The following is a 19,437-nucleotide window of genomic DNA, read 5'->3' as shown; positions in this document are numbered from 1 at the left end:
TTCGAATTCATCGGTCTTGCCTTGGGCAGCCGCGGGGTATTGAATGCAAAGAGGGGCTGCATTGGCCAAACCTGAGGCAGAAAGCTCTTTAATGGTTCGATTGTCCACGGCCATGGTTGGTACTTCCTCTTTAACCCAATCCGTGGCTTCCTCTTCTACTTCAGGTTCGGGACTAGGAGGATTAGACTCTTGCAATTTCTTGTTCCTTCTCAAAGTCCTCTCGAAATCACCGTCAAAGTCGGAGATATGCTCACGAACAGGTTGTGATCTACGGGTCATAAACTAGTACCTACACACAAAAGTAAACAAGATAAGTAACCAACTTAATAGACTTGGCACAAGTAAGAAAACAAGTTGCCACACACGGCACAAAAACACATACACACGGTGCAAAAAAAAATTAAAACAAAACAGAAACTAAACAATTTAAACAAGACTCAAGACAAGGGATTAGCAACTTTGCCAATCCCCGGCAACGGCGCCAAAATTTGATGCGTGATTTATACGCACACAAACTAAACCCTATTTGTGACAATTGTAGTAATGATGTAAGTAGGGATCGTTCTAACCGGGGATTAACTAGGGATGCTAAATACTTGACTCAAATAAATAAAACTAACTTTTAAAACACTAAGACAAACTAAAAGACTCAAAACAAGTTTAAAAGACTCCAAATACTCAAAAACATAAAATAAGACAAATCAAATGAATAAGACTTAACAAAATAAGGGGGGTGATTGTGGTTGGACGAGATTAAATTAAACGGACAGATTATAATTTAAAACAGATAGTAAAGATGAATGTGATGAAAATATGGATGATGGAATAGCTAAGGGGTTCTTCTCCACACATGTTACACTTGCATACAAGATTGATTTTCAGTTGGTCTTTCGATAAATTATGAAACTCAATGCTCCAAGTTAATTAGGTCCGCTTAAATTAACTTTCAGATTTCCCTAGATTCATTGGATTGAATGGAATACGCATTACAACCAAATTATTCTTAATCAAAGTCCCTAACTATGGAATACGCATGGTAGAGACATTCAACAAAGATCATTAAGTTCAACGGAAATCATAAACATCGACGAGGCATTCGTTACTATGGAATACGCATGAAACTTATGCCAAGAATTCGTTTAACGCGATTGTTTATAAGCAACCTCCACTACTTGTGAATATAAGTTCATTACGATTAGGTGAAATTCACTTATATTCTAGCGTCATATTTATGCATGAAAATTAAGCGCGCATTCTTAATAAACATTCATAAATAAGTTATCAATCAAACGGTTAAACAAATTGAATCCACAACTTATGAAATTCCAACCAAAAGTAATCAATTCATAATGCAAGCATAAACATGTATTTTGAATCACCCCCTAGCTAAAGGGGGTTTAGTTCCTCATAACTTTGAAATCAAAGAAACACCTAAACATTCCAACAACTCAAACTTGAATTGTATGAACGTTTAGGCACTCTTCTCTTCCATTACAAAACAAAGAAAATTGAATTTAAACATTGAAATCAAAGAAACACCTAAACATTCCAACAACTCAAACTTGAATTGTATGAACGTTTAGGCACTCTTCTCTTCTTAGTTATTATGGCACAAGGTCTAAGGGATGTTGTTGGTGTGTTGAATGGATTGGGGACTTATGGAAATGGATGAGGAAAGATAGAAAATGGAAAGAAACCCACGGCAAGGAAGGGAATTCCAGGATGTGAAGATGGTGTGTGTTTGTGTTGTGGTGTGAGAAATGGAGAGATGTGAATTGAATGGGGAGTGAATGAATGCTAGGGTATTTATAGGGGTAGTGGAGGGAACATATGGCTGTTTGTTTAAGCATTTGTGTGGAGGAATGATGGAAAAACAGCTAGGACACATGTGAAAACTGGAATTGCACAAGGGGAGCAAAGGGAACCCACGGCATGGATGGATTTGTGCATGTGTTGGCTGATTAAGATTGTGGAAATGCAAGGGAATGCACGGGTTAGGTTTGAAGAAAAGGTGTGTGAATGGGGTAATTGAATTATTAAAGTGCATGTGGATTTAAAGAATGAGTGGTGGTGTAATGATGAAGTGAATGCATGTGACTTGTGAATACAAAGAGAAGGGGAAAAACTGGAAATGCTCAAGGAGTGCACGGCATTGGGGGGGGGGGGGGAATGATGGCATGAAAGTGAAGGGATTAGTGGTGCATGTGCATGTGTTTTAGGTTGTGAAAGCATGTGGATTAGGTGGAAAGAGGTGGATGTGCATGTGAGTTGAAATGCATATGTTTAAATGGTTGAAATGTGTAGATGATTATGAGTATGATAAGTGATAAGTGAATGATATGTTAAGTGATAAATGAATGATATGTGGTGAGTGATAAGTGAATGAAAGTGATAAGTGATAATAGGGCTAGTTTAAAGGGCTAGGGTTTAAGTACATAGAATGGGCCTAAAATAGGTTGGTTTGCATGGCATAATATGTTTGATTGGGCTAGAGGTTTTCCATGGCTCAAAGGATTTGTTTGATTGGGCTAGGCCCTTTGTTTGATGTCCCCAAAGAGCATACAAGGCTTCAATTTCGTCCATCCTCTTTGCTCCATGATTAAGCTATCCAATCCTTGCCCAAAAGTGCCCCAAATAGCCTCAAAATGCATTTCTTGCTCCCTAAGCCCTTCGAACCTGAAAACACACAAAAGAAGCATAAAGGACTAAAATAACTAGAGAAACATAACGTAAATGCACGAGAACAAGCCATTTAAGTCGCATGAATATGCTTCTATCAGACATAATTGAAGACTTGAAGTCGACAAGGATTCCTATCACGAGAAGGTTTCCAAATTGAAGGAGGTTTCCCACTCACATGAGGATTCCTAGTTGGATGAGGATTCCTAATCACACATGGATTCCTACTTGAAGTAGGAAAGTTAAGCCCAAGGTTTCCTATCTTGGTTTGACATTTCCTAAATTCTAATTGTCCTTATGTCCCAAACACTTTGAAGACTTCATATGCATTCTAGGACACAAAACAAAGGTCTCTTGCATTTTTCCTTCCCTTGCCGTGCACCATGTCAACTTCCCCTTTCTCATCATCCCTTGCCGTGCAAGGGAACCTTGTTTCCTTTAGTTTTAGGACATTTAAACCTTTCCTATATCACATCCGCACCTCCCTTGACCTTTCCTCTTCCTTGCCGTGCAAGGGAGATGGTTATTTCCTATTTCCTTGCATTAAAACACATTCCTTTTGTGTTTTATGCCATTGCCGCAACTTTTAATTAGTTTCCTTTAAATTTCTGATTTGATTTCCTATTTCTGGAAGCTTTTGACTTAATTTCTGTTTACCTAAATAACCTACGGTTTTAACTCCTGAAATCCTATAAATAAACATCCTTGTTGCAGCCACAAAAAGGGGGATTCATTCACCATTCACGCCAGAAAATCATCCCATCCCTCTAACACATCCATACTTCACCATTCTCCATAATTTCTGCCCAAAACCAACCCTTGCCGTCCCCTACATCCATCCCAAACCTAAATCCATCATTCTACATCATCCATAACTTCCTAAACTCACCAGAACCTCTTGTGCCGTAGCAAAGGAAAGGAAGAAGATTGCTTGAAGATTCTAGCTATTCAACATTGGACCGTTGGAGTATTTAGGTGTTCTCTTTCTTATATTTACAATGTATAAATCTGTTTTCCTTTGTTTTGTGAACATGAGGAACTAAGCCTTTTGGCTAGGGGGCTATTCAATACCATGATTATGCTTGCAAGATGAATTGATTACATCCAATTGTTATTTCATAAGTTGTGAATTCAATTTGCTTAACTGTTTGATTGATAACTCATTCTTGTGTGTTGATTAAGGTGGCCACTTAGTTTTTCATGCAGGGATTTGAAGCTAAAATATAAGGGAATTTCACCAAATAGTTATAACCTTATATTTGCTAGTAGTGGAGGTCGTTTATCGACGATCGCGTTAAGTGAATTCTTGGCAAAAGTTTCATGCTTTTCATAGTAACAATTGCCTCGTCAATACTTATAGTTTGCATGAAACGTAATGATCTTTGATTGTACCCTTATTGTGCTTTTCACATAAGGGACTGTTAGAGAATGTTTTGAGTTGTTGTATGCGCATTCCCATCCAATTCAATAACTTAAGGAAAACTTGAAAGTTAAAAAAGTGTTGTTCACGGTTAAGTTGGGGTATTGAGTTTCATGATTTATTGAAAGAAGCAATTGGAAATCAATTTGAATGCAAGTGTGTCATGTGTGGAGAAGAACCCTCTAGTTAGCCCATCATTCATCAATTCACCTAATTTAGTCTAAAGAATCTGTTTTCTTTGTCCTTGTCTTAATTTACTTAATTTTCGTCAAAACCAATTCCCCCATTAATTTAAAGTGTTAGATTAGTTAGAAATCAATTTAGTTGAAGTTTTTAAGTGTTTTGAGTCAAGTGATAACTTAATTTCGTTCAGATTTGAGTATAGTGTTCAAAACTGCCCAGAAAGTGTTTTTAAGGCAGTTTTGAGTGTTTGTTTGCTGTTTTGAGTCTTTTGGTTTGTTTTGGTGTTTTATAGTTTAGTTTTTCATTCTTTGAGTCTAGTTTAGTGTTTAAACTTTGTTTTTACGATTTTGAGTCAGTTTAGAGTGTTTAGCAATCCCTCCTAATCCCCAGTTGAAGAACGATCCCTACTTACATATCTACTACAATTGTCAACAAGAGGGTTTAATTTGTGTGTTAAGTAATTTTCGCATCACTCCCATCCCCCATTCTCAATCAATTGAGGGCACTTTTCCGAAGGATGTCCTCGAATAGAACATACGCCACATACAATTGGACCTTGTATTTGATAGGAGCATATTTAGGTGACTTACTTAGCTTGTTTTCGTGCATTTATATTGTTAATTCATAGTTTTTTTAGTAGTTTAAGCCATTTTCATGTGTTTTTAGGTTCATATGGCTAAGGAAGCTAAAAGGTGCATTTTGGAGCAAAATTGGACTTCGAATGGATAGCTTATGTTTGGAGCAAAAGGAATAAACGAAATTGAAGACCTAATTGAGTTAGGATTCCTAATCACAAGAGGATTCCTAATCAAATGAGGAATCCTAGTCAAAGAAGGTTTCCTACTTGAAGTAGGAAAGTTAGGCCAAGGTTTCCTATTTTGGTTTAATCTTTCCTAATCCTTAAGGACTCCATATTTCAGCAATATCAAAGGCTCCTACCTATTCTAGGTCACAAAACAATGTCCCTTGCAACCTAAAGTCATTACCGTGTGTCCCCTTTGCGTTTCCCTTCCTTGCACGGTAAGGAAAGGCCTTATTTCCTGTTTTAAACCATTTAAACACATTCCTTTTTCATACCAAGCTCAGCCATAACTCACATACCCTTTTCTATTCCAAAATTCTTGCCTAATTTCAGAAATAAAGAGCATTCCTTTTCTTACAAACCTTTGCCACAAATCACTTCCCCTTTCCTTCAATTTCTGAGTTTGTGTTCCCTATTCTTGAAGGATTTAGAGTTAATTTCTTTCCTAAACTAAGTAATAAAGACTTAGGACTTTTTCTCCCTTATATAAACCCCTATGCCGCACCTTTAGAAGGCTAATCCCTCTTCCATACAACCTGCCTTCATTCACAAACACATTCATCCTTTGCCGCAGCTTCCCATCCAAATTTCCACCATTCCCCTACTTCCAAACATTCATACCAACTTCCATACACCACCATCAACCCTTGCCGCACCACCATACCTCCATAAACCCATCCAAAACCCAGAAAATCATCCATAAAACCACCCTAGACCTTGTGCCATGACTTAGCAAGGAGAAGGAGAAGGAAGACGAAGTCTTGGACGTTTATGCATTCAAGTTGGAGTGTTGGAACGTTTTAGGTGTAATCTATCTTTTGTTTTCAATGTTTAATTCTAATTTCCTTTGTTTTGTTATGAACATGAGAGGCTAAACTCGTTTTATCCTAGGGATGCTTTAAAGCCATGATTATGTTTATAATATGAGTTGATAAATTCCAGTTGTGATTTCATAAATTGTGAATGCAATTTACTTAACCGTTTGATGGATAACTTATTCTTGTATGTTGATTAGGGAGGCCTACTTAATTTGCATGCTTGAATTTGGTACTAGAATATAAGGGTGTTTCACATAATCGTTACAAACTTATATTCACAAGTAGTTACGGTTGTTTTCACAATCATGTTAAGTAAATTCCTAGCATGAGTATCATGATGTCATAGTTACAAGTGCTTTGTCAATACTTATGATTTCCATTGAACGTAATGATCTTTGATTGTATCTCTATTATGATGTCATGTAGGGGACTTTTGAAGAATGCTTTGGGTTGTCATATGATGTCATCCAATTGATAGGAGCGTATTTATGCTACTTAGTTATGTTGTTTTCTTGCATTTAGTGAGTTAATTACTATGTATTTCAGTCTTTTAAGTTATTTTCATATGTTTTTAGGTCCTAATGGCAAGAGGAGCAAGGAAGTGCATTTTAAGGCTATTTGGAGCATTTTTGGGCATGGATTGAATAGCTTAGCCATGGAGTAAAGAGGATGGACAAAATTGAAGTCAAGAAGGACTAGGAAAGGCTACAAATCTGGTGGATGAAGTCCTAAAGCAAAGAAGATAAGGAATTAGCAAGAAACAAGGAACCTTATCCAACCTTATCTTATCCTATCCTATCCAACCTTATCCTTTCCTAACCTTATCTTATCCTATCCTATCCTATCCAAATCAGGTTAGGACTTAAACCTAGCTAATTAGAGGGGATTAATTACATATTTGAATACCTATTTCAGTTTCTAGAAGCCTTATCCAAGTGTATGCCGCATGAACACCATTCCTTGTAGGTTTAGGAATTGCAATCCTTCTCCTACTCTTATATCACATGTTCATGTCCCTTTAGGGTTAGGAATCTGCCTTAAACACTTCTTCTAGAACACCTTATCCTATCCCTACATGTGTGCCGCACCTAACCTTCTAGAAATCCCTAAATCCATGCCGTGCACTACCTATCCCAATTCCCTTTGGTTTCTGCCTTGAATTAACCCTTTTTCAATGGGATTGTGCAATCCTTCTCCTTCACTAAGTGTGCCAAATTAGCCTATATAAACAGCCCTTGCCGCACCATTTAATCACCACCCTTCACACAACATTCATTCATTCATTCATTCAGAAATCCACCCTTTGCCACAACCTTGCAACTAACCTTCCCTCATTCCCCTACTTCCAAACCTCCATCCCAACCTCCATACACCACCACCAACCCTTGCCGCACCACCACACCTGCCTAAAGCCATCCAAAACCCAGAAAATCATCCACAAAACCACCCTAGACCTTGTGCCGTGACTTAGCAAGGAAGAGGAGAATGAAGACCAAGCCTTGGGCGTTTGTGCATTCGAGTTAGAGTGTTGGACGTTTTTAGGTGTAATCTATCTTTTATTTTTAATGTTTAATTCTATGTTGCTTTGTTTTGTCATGAACATGAGAGGCTAAACTCGTTTAAGCCTTGGGATGCTTTGAAACCATGATTACGTTTATAATATGAGTTGATAAATTCCAGTTGTGATTTCATAAATTATGAATGCAATTTACTTAACCGTTTGATGGATAACTTATTCTTGTATGCTTATTAGGGAGGCCTACTTAATTTGCATGCTTGAATTTGGTGCTAGAATATAAGGGTGTTTCACATAATCGTCACAAACTTACGTTCACAAGTAGTTAAGGTTGTTTTCACAACCATGTTAAGTAAATTCCTAGCATGAGTATCATGATGTCATAGTTACAAGTGCTTTGTCAATACTTATGATTTCTATTGAACGTAATGATCTTTGACCGTATCTCTATTATGATGTCATGTAGGGGACTTTTGCAGAATGCTTTGGGTTGTCGTATGATGTCATCCAATCCACTAACTTAAGGGAAATCTGAGGGTTAATTAGTGATGTCACGGTTAATCTGGGGTGTTGAGGTTCATGGTTTATTGGAAAAGCAACTGGAAATCAATTTATGTTTGAATGTATCATGTGTGGAGAAGTATCCCTTGGCTATCCCATCATCCATTGGTTTTTCTCAAATTCGTCCAAAATCTGTTTTAAAGTCTTAAGTTACTTGTTTTCTTTTAAATTCGTCCAAAATCAAAACCCCTTTTCTTACTTTGTCCAAATCTGTCCAAAGGAGTCTTTTTGAGTCTTTAGAGTCAAAACTAAGTGTATTTTCGTCCAAATTAAATCCTAAAGTCTAAATTGAGTCTTTTTGGTTGTTTTGAGTTGTTTTGAGTTTTTAAAGTTTGTTTTGAGTCATACAAGTTAGCAAGAGTCTTGTGAGTTTATTTAAAGTGTTTTAAAGCATATTTTCACATCTTTGAGTCAATTTTCATTAGATTAGCAATCCCTCCTAATCCCCGGCCTAGAACGTGAAGGAAAAATTTTGTCCTAGCTAAGAACATGTAAGAACATTTGAATACATATGCAAACTAATAACACTTTAAAGTAGGCATGCATTCAAAAACAATTCATAAAACCCATGACTTTCAAAGCCTAGTATATGGTGAACCATAAGACTCTTTAACAATATTAAAGAGAATAAGAATTTAGAGATTCTTTACCCTTGAAGCTCATCCTTGATTGCACAAGGGATTCACCCAAGTGGAGGGCCTTCAAGTCACCTCCTTGCTCCTTGGATCTTCCTTGTGATTTCCTCCCTTTTAGTGCTCCTTTTTTTCTTTGAGGATTTGAGGATTTGTTCTCCAAAACACCAAAGGTTTGGTGTCTCTAAGTCTCCACACCAAAGATGTAGTGTGAAGATGAAATGGATGACTTAGGGAAGAAAAGATTGCTAGATATTCCTCCCCTAAGTGGCCGGCCTCTATGTAGAAAATGAGAGAAAATGTTTCACCCAAATTCTATTAGAAAAACCCCAATGAGAAACAAAGCTATAAAGATGACTTTATACTTCATCTCTTAGGTTAGTGGCAAACTTGCAATTAAGCAAAAGTTCCCACTACCCTTGATATGGCCGGCCTCCATTTGTTATTGGGCTTAATTGCCCATTTTGTTTTAGTTGTCATACAACTTAAACATAATGGGCCTTGTGGACCAAAACGTTTTTGTGCCCCAAAGCCCAAAACTAACTTAAATGCCCAATACGAACGTTTCGTATAATTAATTAACTATTTAATTAATCTTGACCATTCTTCAATTAAACCATTTAATTGCTTATCCATTTCATATAATTTCTTCACTTATATCCTTACTCGGTGTACGATCCATTAGGTTCCAATTAGCGAGGTAGTGGGCGATGTTACTCTTAACGATCGATTGTGAATTGAAACCACATTTCAATTCTCCCTTAAAATTAGTGTTTGCTAATCTTTAGGGCTTCCACAAACCATGGGTGACGCCTAGCAGCATGTCATGGTTACCCAAGCTAAGTAGAAGTGGTTGGAGAACCTATCCAGTTACAACTACAATGCAATACGGTCCTTCTCTAATACAATACTCTTAATCACATTGTTTAAGTGATAGTTTGTTTCATGTCTACTATCCAATGTGATACTTCTCTATATGATTCAATTGAAGAAGATTTGGAACAAGCTTCCTTAGTCATATTCATATGCTTTGGCCAAAGACTCTCGAATCATATCTTAGAGTATTCTCCTTCCACAATGGAAGGTTAGAGATCCCTTGTTGTGCATTCATATGCCTACATGACTAGATAGCTTGACCCCAACAATGCCGTGGACACTCCAATGGAATGCCGTTGACATAATCAAAGATCAAGGACCTAACCATTAGACATCAATGATGCCTCAGGTCAAAGGACTACTTTGCATATTGCAACTATTGAGTTCTCACATGACATGTATGTTCGAACTCTCGTTTGATCGTTGTTCAGTGTACTCGATTACTCTTTCGAGCACCTATGTGTTTGCCTTAATGTCCAACACCAAATGACTTGAGACTAGTTCATACTCACGCTTGAGTCGACATAACACATACTAACCTCAGCGGATTGTCAATGCCCAATTGGCAATCCTATGGCTAGGAACGTTTTAGGAATGAACATAAGAGAAAGGTCTCGTTAATTTAACTAACTTAAATCACTTGTCTCTTAGATCAAATACATTCCTTGGATTCCCTTATTGCTTAAACACAAGATACTATAAATAGTGATTAACAATAAGCTTTGCCCTCTATTAAACATATAAAAGTTTAACACAATAAGTATTCCAAAAAGCTATTACATCAAATGAGTGGCTTTGCGGGCATACTTCCAACAATCTCCCACTTGCACTCAAAGCCATCTTCCCATGTATCTAATACCCATCTTTTCTATATGACGGTCAAGCTGGATTTGAGACATTGGCTTTGTCAGTGGATCTGCTACGTTATCGGCTGAAGCAACTTTGAGGATGTTGATTTTCCCCTCGGCAGCATATCTTCTAATGATATTAAAGCGCCTGTCAAAGTGCTTGTTCTTTTGATGTGCCCTGGGTTCCTTGGCTTGAGTTATCGCCCCACTATTATCACAATACAAAGTTACTGGTGATGTAATGGTTGGAACCACTCCAAGTTCAGTAATGAACTTTTTCATCCAGAACGCTTCTTTGCCGGCTTCAGCTGTAGCGACATATTCAGCCTCTGTCGTGGAATCAGCAATTACACTTTGTTTCTTGCTTTTCCAGCTGACAGCCCAACCATTCAAAGTGAATACATATCCGGAGTTGGAACTTCTATCATCGACGTCAGATTGGAAATCTGCGTCTGTATAGCCTTCCACTCGCAACTCTGTCGCTCCTCCATAAACGAGGAACATGTCCTTAGTTCTTCTTAAGTACTTAAGGACCGTCTTGACAGCTGCCCAGTGTTCTGATCCTGGGTTAGATTGATATCGACTAGTAATGCTCACAGCATATGCGATATCAGGCCTTGTGCATATCATGGCATACATAAGACTTCCTATGGCGGAAGCATAAGGAATCATATTCATATGCCGTATCTCTTCAGGAGTCTTAGGTCCCATGGACTTAGAAAGATGAATTCCATGTCCTACAGGAAGAATACCTTTCTTAGATTGTTCCATTTGGAACCTACTTAGCACCTTATCAATGTACATAGATTGGGATAATCCAATTAATTTTCTGGATCTATCACGATAGAGCTTTATCCCAAGTACATAAGATGCATCTCCTAAATCTTTCATGTGGAAGGTTTTGGACAACCACACTTTTACAGAAGAAAGTACTGCAGTGTCATTCCCGAATAGTAATATGTCATCTACATATAACACTAGGAATACAACTGCTTCCCCAACGACCTTTTGATAAACACAATTGTCGTCTTCGTTTTGAGTAAAACCAAACGATTTGATTGCAGTATCAAAACGAATGTTCCAGCTCCTGGAGGCTTGCTTAAGTCCATAAATGGACCTCTAAAGTTTGCATACCTTAGTCTTTTCAGACTTGGACACGAAACCTTCGGGTTGAGCCATATAAAGCTCTTCCTCTAGGTAGCCATTCAGAAAGGCTGTCTTCACGTCCATTTGCCAGATTTCATAATCATGGTACGCAGCTATAGCAAGCAAAATCCGAATGGACTTAATCATGGCTACATGAGAGAAAGTTTCTTCATAGTCAATCCCTTCTCGTTGCCTGTAACCCTTGGCTACTAGTCTAGCCTTATAAGTCTCCACGTTCCCATCAACGCCTATCTTCCTCTTGAATACCCATTTATTTCCAACAGGTACTATACCTTCTGGAGGGTCTACAAGAGTCCAGACCTGATTTTGATACATGGAATCCATCTCGGATTTCATGGCCTCATGCCATCTCTTTGAATCAATGTCGGACATTGCTTCATTGTAGTCTCTAGGGTCCTCCTTTGTGTCATTGTCACCTAGAAGGTGCAATTCCGCAAAGTCATTGTCTAAGCCATACCTCCTAGGTGGCTTACTAACTCGTTCAGATCTACGTGGAGCTAGGGGTTAAGGAACAGGGTTGTCAACTTGTCGAGTGCTTGTTTGTGGTTCATCATTAATCTCATTAATTTCCTTCAATTCTATCTTGCTAGTTCCTTTAAGAACTAATTCATCCTCCATGAATATAGCAGTTCTGGCGACAAAGACTTTCTGGTCGTCAGGGTGATAGAATTCGTATCCATAGGTTTGTTTAGGATACCCCACAAAATAGCATTTAACGGATCTCGCTTCAAGCTTTCCAGCATCTTGTTTCTTAACATATGCTGGACAACCCCAAATCTTAAGATGTTTAAGACTTGGCTTCTTTCCATACCATATCTCATATGGTGTTTGTGGAACAGATTTAGAAGGCACTGCATTTAGCAAATAAGCTGCTGTGTGTAGTGCATATCCCCAGAATGATATTAGTAGATCAACGGAACTCATCATAGAACGAACCATGTTCATCAAGGTTCGGTTTCTCCTCTCAGAAACTCCGTTATGTTGAGGAGTTCCTGGTGGAGTCCACTGTGATACAATTCCACACTCTTTGAGATAATCTAGGAACTCGTTACTCAGATATTCACCTCCTCGATCCGATCTTAGGGTCTTTATCTGTTTCCCAGTTTGCTTCTCAACTTCATTCTTGAATTCTTTGAACCTTTCAAAGGATTCTGACTTGTACTTCATAAGATACAAATAGCCAAACCGAGAGTGATCGTCGGTGAATGTGATATAGTAGGAGAAGCCTCCTCTCGACGTAGTAGACATAGGTCCACATACGTCAGTGTGGATTAACCCTAGAATTTCAGTGGCACGCTCTCCTTTCCCAGTGAATGGAGATTTGGTCATCTTCCCCAGTAGACAAGGTTCACAAGTTCCCATGAGGTCATTACCTAATGGGCTAAGATATCCATCTTTCGACATCTTGCGAATCTTATCCTGGTTTACATGTCCAAGTTTAAGATGCCAAAGTCTAACTTGGTTAACTTCTTCTCTAGCCCTTTTGGGTTTTGAGGTATTCCCGCTTTCAATACAGTGCATCCCATTATTCGTCTCTTGGTGAAAAAGTCCCTCTATCATATTACCATGAGAGATAATACGGCCGTTCAAGTATAAAGTGCAACTCATTTTGTCAAACAATACTGAGTGCCCATCTCGTAAAAGCTTAGAGATAGAAATCAAATTCTTTATACATGAAGGAAAATATAAACAATTTTTAAGTTCCAGGACTTCCCCAGAGGGTAGGTTAAGCATGTAGGTGCCTATTACTTTTGCAGAGATTTTAGTGCCGTTCCCAACTCGCACAACTATCTCCCCATTGCGCAGTGTCTTGCTCTCTGCTAGTCCCTGCATTGTATTACAGATATGTTGACTAGCGCCTGAATCAAATATCCAGGAATTGGAGCTCACTGTAAAAGCACTTTCTATGACCGAAATAGTCTCTTCAAAAGTTCGTGTCATAAGGCTCGCAATGCGCACCCTGTATTTCTTCTTCCAACGTTCATCCTTTCCACAATGAAAGCATGTTCCTTTGGATTTCTTTGCCTTCTTCTTATGTAACCTTTTCCTTGTTTTTGCATTCTCACTCCCACTGTCCTTTTTGAAACATTTTTCAAATTTACAGCACATGTCAATCATCTCGTTAAAAGTATGATCGAATCTATTCACTTTATAGTTTACAATAAACTTAGTGAAATCATCCGAGAGATATGCAAGGAAAAAGTCTTGGGCCATTTTGTCAAGTATAATGGTGGGTAGTATTTTAGGCATGTCGTTAACTACATAACATAACAGAAATCGTATTAGATTGTTGATTAACTACTTGATTGGGTCTTGAATCAAAAAGTACCACCCACTATTTTTGGCAAACTCCACATCCCTCAATGGAATTCGAGAGTTATATTGAACTCTTAGCGGGGCATGGGAGACTCACCATTACCAAGCCCACCTCAGAATTATATCATGTTGGTTAGCAAAAATAATGATGAGAGAATAACACTTTAGTCATTTACAACTCTTGTAATTACCCATCTAGTTTGGCCTCTAGAGAATGAATGCCTCAGAATTATATCATGTTGGCACCATTGCACTTAGTTAAGTTATTCCCACCATGCTTAGTTTATGTAGAGGTTCAAGCACAACCTCAGAATTATATCATGTTGGTCATACTCATTGTCTACACTCACCTCATCATATGTTTATGGACTCCTCCTGGATGTAAGCACATACTTTGTACTTCCCCATTATAGGGTGAAGCCGGTGCATGAGTCACAAACGATTGGAGCCCACCACGGTGGAAGGCCTACGAAGAAATGTTCAAAACATCTCTCGTTTATCAACTTAATATTCGTTTGTTGAGGGAGTACTTTTGGGCTACATCAAAAACATTTTAATCATATTAAAAGAACATGGCCCTATCATAACTATTGGTCCAAGTTAATATGATTTAGTAGCATATAATACTCCCACTGTTTCGTTGAAACAAGCGAGACTATATGGAACTACTAACGAACGCATTGCATCCTCATATGGACTATATAGTCATATTAGGTTTTAGGATGATTATGAACCGTTTGATTGATCCAACACGAGCCTTGTGTTGGACCTTAGGTTTAAGGTAGATAGTTGTTGATTTTAGTTACGCGTTTAATCCAATTAAACCGTTATTTCCTATTGGGCGTTGGACCCAACTATTCCAATTTGCATACATATAAACAAAGAGGAATACATGAAATAATAAGAAGGGCTTATGCCCTTTTACAACACAAATAATGGGCTTATGCCCTTTACAACAAATTGAAGGACTTATGCCCAATACAACAACTTGAATTAATCAAATTACATTCAAATCTACATTACTTAAAAACCCAAGCATTCATAATGTAAATCGGCCAATCACATAGCTCAATTATCGAGGCCTTTGGTTCATAATCACCCTTTTCTTAATTAACTAAATTAACTAAGAAAGCAACTTTAAACAATTGGTTTTTGGATCCATAGAATTGATTTAAATGGAACTAAATATAATGAAAATCAAATTCTCATTAAAGAGACAAAACAATTTTTGTTCTCATTTTGTTTTGGGCCAAAAACAATGACCACAACAATTTGGGTCACTTTGTTAAAACAAAAAACTTTTGGGATCAAAATGCAAATACACAAAAGTATCAAAACTTTATATAATTGCACAAAAGTCCCTCCAACACCTTTTACCAAAGGTGGCCGGCCATAGTGTTGAAAAATTGAAATAAATCTAAAGTTTTGTAAGTGGTTTTTGGTAGGTGAGACAAATGTGACTTTGATGGTTTGTAAGAAAATGTTTTTTATAAAACTTTAAAATTCTTTTAGTGACACACCCCGTCCCGAAGGAGGGCATGCTGGCCATCACGTGAGAGTGACGTAACCATTTACACAGTACGGAAGCTTTAAAGATACAATTTCTAAGATGAAACACCCAAAGGTGAGTCCTAATTTTTGTCCATTCTGTCAGAACACCGTTGGATTCCTCGTAGCCACCAAGCTCTGATATCTTAAACCTGGAGGGGCGCAAAACAAAGTTGAGTGGGTCAGCAAAACAAACTTATTCAGAACCTTCTTTTCTCTTTTGAATATACTAACCCCTCGCCGTAAAACAAGTATAGTTTCCCAGAAATAAAGTATATACTCATATACGTAATATATCTCAAATTATGCTAGACAATATGAATGTATGTCATGCCAAGTATCATAACAGAATGCTCATCATCTCTACGTGAATATGATGGAATAACATATAATCAATTCAACATTCGGCTATAAACATAGCTCATACTCTTTCATTCTAATCAACTCAGCCCTCGGCTGCATATATAACTCATAATTAACTCATCATAATCAACTCAGTCATCGACTGCATATATAGCTCATAATCATTTCATCACAATCAACTCAGCCCTCGGTTGCATATATAGCTCATAATCATCTCATCACATCATGTATATCTTGCACACATTCAGTACCACCTCGTGTGGTCTGCAACTCATCACTGTATATAACATAATATGCTCTAGTGCTACAATCACGTGAAGCTGTGCGATAAATCGCGGGTCACCTACAAGTCGAACCCACATAAGTGGTCTATACGACAGGCTGTGCACCTAACTTGGATCCAAGGCGAGCATGCGGTGCGGGAGGTGAACATACACGTGAAGGCTATGCCCCTATCTCTGGGCGGGAACACTTATATACATGTGCAAGTAAATGAGCTTTCAATCACATCTCAATCATATAATTCATCATATCTCCATCATATCTCATGATCGTTATCAGCATAATATCTCAATCGTATCTCAATTATATCTCAATCATATTTCAATCATATCACAATCGTATAATTCATCATATTTCAATCATATCTCAATCATATTCCAATCATATCTCAATCATATTTCATTTGTATTTCCATAGTATTTCAATCGTATTCCAAACGTATTTCATACGTATATCAAATGTATTTCGTACGTATATCAAATGTATTTCAAAGGTATTTCATACGTATATCAAATGTATCTCATACATATATCAAATGTATATCAAATGTATTTCATACGTATATCAAATGTATCTGACCTGGGCCTCCTCAGCACCATGCAACAGTATGCATAATTATGGTAATGCACATATTAAAATATGATGCATATATGACAGGATATTTAATTCGTATTTCTTTTAAAATACGTTTTCTGGGAAATACGTCAAGCATACGTATATATATATTGAAAAATAACTGCCCACTCACTGATAAGTAGCCGGTTCGTAACCCTCACGCCTAGTTTGGTTACATTCGTCGTTCGTACAAGTTTCACCTATAAAAGAATAATTATAAAATCATCATTTAAACGCACATACACAAACATTCGTCAATAACTTTCTCATACGTTGCTCAATTTGGGTGTGTGAATATACCACGGTGATCTACACGACGTCACGAACACGTGAAAATTTTTAGAACTCGATTTGGAGCTCTCACGCGCCCTCACGCGCCATGTATACGCGCTGCCCACGCGCGCGTCTTCTTCCTCGCGTCGCCGGACTGGTTTCGCCGGAGGTGGGTGTTTTGCCGGAATTTCAGGGTAAACTTCAAAGTGTCATAACTTCTTCATTTCTTAACCATTTTCGATGTACTTTATATCAAAATGAAGGTATTGACGAGACGAACACATCCATACCTTCCTTGACCCCTAACTCAGCGTGGATTCACCAGAAAAGGCCCCGAAAGCTCCGGCCAAACTTTGAACTTGTCGTTCTCCGTTTTCTTACGTCCAAACACTTCCAACGAACTACTCCAAGCCTCCTTAGGACCTCAAGAAGCTTCCTATAAGCTTGAAAAGTACTAAAAATCAACCAATAAAAAGTTGATGAATAGTACCTAAACCGGAGTTCGTATTTTCGACGTGAAAACGTTATAGTTCTTACCTGAAATTGGTATGGTTGGACTCGTATCGTCGAAACGAAGAAGATGGTGATTTTATTTTCGTCGATCCGTGAAGTTTTGAAGAATTGGTGTTGTTGCCGTGTGTTTGAGAGTGAGGGAGAGAGAGAGAGCTTGACGGGGAGAGAGGAAGAATGAAAAACAGGTTTGAGGAAATCACGGAAAGGAAAAGGAAAAGGAGAAGAAACGTGCAACCCGTGTATGCACAGTGCCCTGTCTTTAATCCTTCCACACAATCAAACAAACCGTCCAACTTTAATAAAGATTTAGGGTAATTAAACACACTTCACACATATGAAAATGTTAATTCGGGACGGGCTGTCACATTTAGTCACATCTCACCAATAACTACCACCCACCATTTAAAAAACAAAACTTTATGAAAAACATAAAACTTTTGAATCAAAACTTCAAAACTTTTTGTTCTTGGTAAGAACTTCAAGAAATATGAAGAACATACATGAAAACTCATAATAGCTCCATGGATGTTTTCTTTCACCAAAAAACTCAAATTTTCACAACTCAAAAGAGGGTTAATATCCTAGGGTACTTAGGGGTTCCAAAAAGCACTTTAAAACCATTTTAACAAGACTAACAAGAACCCAAAAAATCACCCTTCGGATTTGGCCGAAAATCCCAAAACACTTGGCACCAACTTTTAGTTCCATTATTCAAGCTTTAATGAAATACATCTACAACATTTGAGATGCTAAATTTTCAAGCAAAATTTATATTCAAAGCAAGAACAAAGCTTGTAACATTTACAACACTTAAATCACAAAATATGAAAAATCACAAAACCCAAAAGGATCCACCATAAACTAGGCCTAGGCTCTTGATACCACTTGAAGGAAAAATTTTGTCCTAGCTAAGAACATGTAAGAACATTTGAATACATATGCAAACTAATAACACTTTAAAGTAGGCATGCATTCAAAAACAATTCATAAAACCCATGACTTTCAAAGCCTAGTATATGGTGAACCATAAGACTCTTTAGCAATATTAAAAAGAATAAGAATTTAGAGATTCTTTACCCTTGAAGCTCATCCTTGATTGCACAAGGGATTCACCCAAGTGGAGGGCCTTCAAGTCACCTCCTTGCTCCTTGGATCTTCCTTGTGATTTCCTCCCTTTTAGTGCTCCTTTTCTTCTTTTAGGATTTGAGGATTTGTTCTCCAAAACACCAAAGGTTTGGTGTCTCTAAGTCTCCACACCAAAGATGTAGTGTGAAGATGAAATGGATGACTTAGGGAAGAAAAGATTGCTAGATATTCCTCCCCTAAGTGGCCGGCCTCTATGTAGAAAATGAGAGAAAATGTTTCACCCAAATTCTATTAGAAAAACCCCAATGAGAAACAAAGCTATAAAGATGACTTTATACTTCATCTCTTAGGTTAGTGGCAAACTTGCAATTAAGCAAAAGTTCCCACTACCCTTGATATGGCCGGCCTCCATTTGTTATTGGGCTTAATTGCCCATTTTGTTTTAGTTGTCATACAACTTAAACATAATGGGCCTTGTGGACCAAAACGTTTTTGTGCCCCAAAGCCCAAAACTAACTTAAATGCCCAATACGAACGTTTCGTATAATTAATTAACTATTTCATTAATCTTGACCATTCTTCAATTAAACCATTTAATTGCTTATCCATTTCATATAATTTCTTCACTTATATCCTTACTCGGTGTACGATCCATTAGGTTCCAATTAGCGAGGTAGTGGGCGATGTTACTCTTAACGATCGATTGTGAATTGAAACCACATTTCAATTCTCCCTTAAAATTAGTGTTTGCTAATCTTTAGGGCTTCCACAAACCATGGGTGACGCCTAGCAGCATGTCATGGTTACCCAAGCTAAGTAGAAGTGGTTGGAGAACCTATCCAGTTACAACTACAATGCAATACGGTCTTTCTCTAATACAATACTCTTAATCACATTGTTTAAGTGATAGTTTGTTTCATGTCTACTATCCAATGTGAT

At 37.7% G+C, this 19,437-nt stretch overlaps 1 long non-coding RNA gene and 1 pseudogene across 1 annotated transcript; both read right to left on the bottom strand.

Annotated features, from left to right (window-relative positions):
• Positions 1-10,317: 10,317 nt before the first annotated feature.
• LOC148690144 (secreted RxLR effector protein 161 pseudogene) lies at positions 10,318-11,049 on the bottom strand (annotated as a pseudogene).
• Positions 11,050-15,331: 4,282 nt separating this feature from the next.
• Positions 15,332-17,028, bottom strand: LOC148690143 (uncharacterized). The gene is made up of 3 exons (XR_015958009.1): positions 16,927-17,028; positions 16,760-16,826; positions 15,332-15,518 (listed from the first exon to the last, which is right to left on the bottom strand). It is a non-coding gene; the product is annotated as an uncharacterized LOC148690143 (long non-coding RNA).
• Positions 17,029-19,437: the final 2,409 nt, after the last annotated feature.

Source organism: Pyrus communis, chromosome 16, assembly GCF_041283825.1.
Source record: "Pyrus communis isolate YQ-2024b chromosome 16, ASM4128382v1, whole genome shotgun sequence".
NCBI lineage: Eukaryota > Viridiplantae > Streptophyta > Magnoliopsida > Rosales > Rosaceae > Pyrus > Pyrus communis.
This window is presented reverse-complemented; position numbering and strand designations above follow the sequence as displayed.